Source organism: Macadamia integrifolia, unplaced genomic scaffold (genome assembly GCF_013358625.1).
Source record: "Macadamia integrifolia cultivar HAES 741 unplaced genomic scaffold, SCU_Mint_v3 scaffold224, whole genome shotgun sequence".
Lineage (NCBI taxonomy): Eukaryota > Viridiplantae > Streptophyta > Magnoliopsida > Proteales > Proteaceae > Macadamia > Macadamia integrifolia.
In genome coordinates this window covers 503,386-504,313 of record NW_024868587.1, presented here as the reverse complement: position 1 = coordinate 504,313, position 928 = coordinate 503,386, and the positions used below count along the sequence as shown (strand labels likewise).

General features: G+C 40.1%; 1 non-coding gene across 1 annotated transcript; it reads right to left on the bottom strand.

Annotated features, from left to right (window-relative positions):
• Window positions 1-492: 492 nt before the first annotated feature.
• Window positions 493-599, bottom strand: LOC122066116. Its single transcript, XR_006136240.1, has one exon. It is a non-coding gene; the product is annotated as a small nucleolar RNA R71 (small nucleolar RNA).
• Between the last annotated feature and the right edge of the window lie 329 nt (window positions 600-928).

The following is a 928-nucleotide window of genomic DNA, read 5'->3' as shown; positions in this document are numbered from 1 at the left end:
CTGTTGCATGAGTGTTAAGTGGGTACGTAATACTAAGAATCGGTTAGAAGAAGAGATCCAACAAGTAGTGACCCTATACATTTGCTCTCTTTAAAACCCTTCAATATGGGAGACCAACAGCAAAACCCTTCACCTAAATCTCTGAAAGATAGGTTCTACCCTGCTAGAACAGCCCAACCTTCCTGTATAGTTCTACCACAAGCCCAGGGCAATAATTTTGAACTCAAATCTCAATACATCACTATGTTGTCCCACTTCCATGGGTTGACCTCTGAGGATGCATACCTATTTCTAAGGGAATTTAAAAAGGTATGTGTTCTAATTAAGATCCAACAGTTTTCTGATGATGCTGTTAAGCTTAGGTTTATCACTTTTGCATTGAAAGACCAAGCTAAGAAGTGGTTGTATGGATTACCCACAAATTCCATAACCTCATGGGAACAGTTCACAGTTGTCTTCCTTAAGAAGTTTTCCCCAACTCACAAGACCAATAAGCTTAGAAGTGATATCCTTCAGTTTAGGCAAAAGCCTAGTGAGTCATTTTCCAAACTTATGGAGAGATTCAAGGATCTACTCCAAGAATGCCCCCACCATGGCCTAGACCTATGGCATTTATGTCAAATAATTTATGAGGGTATTGATTACCCAACTAAACAAATGATAGAATCTATGTGCCCTGAGGGATTCACATCCTTTACAGATGAAGAAAAGGCATGGGAATTCTTACTTGACTTAGCTGACAAAACCCGTGAATGGGAATCAACCCAAGAGAGTGAAAGAACTATAAGAGGAAAAGGATATTTTGTGGATGGGATAGTAGCCAAGGAAGCCCATTTGGATATCCTAATCAAGAGGATTGAGGCTATTGTTCCTAGAGAGTCATAGAAGAATGCCCTAACACCTCTGGGGGCACTTCTAATGATAGTGT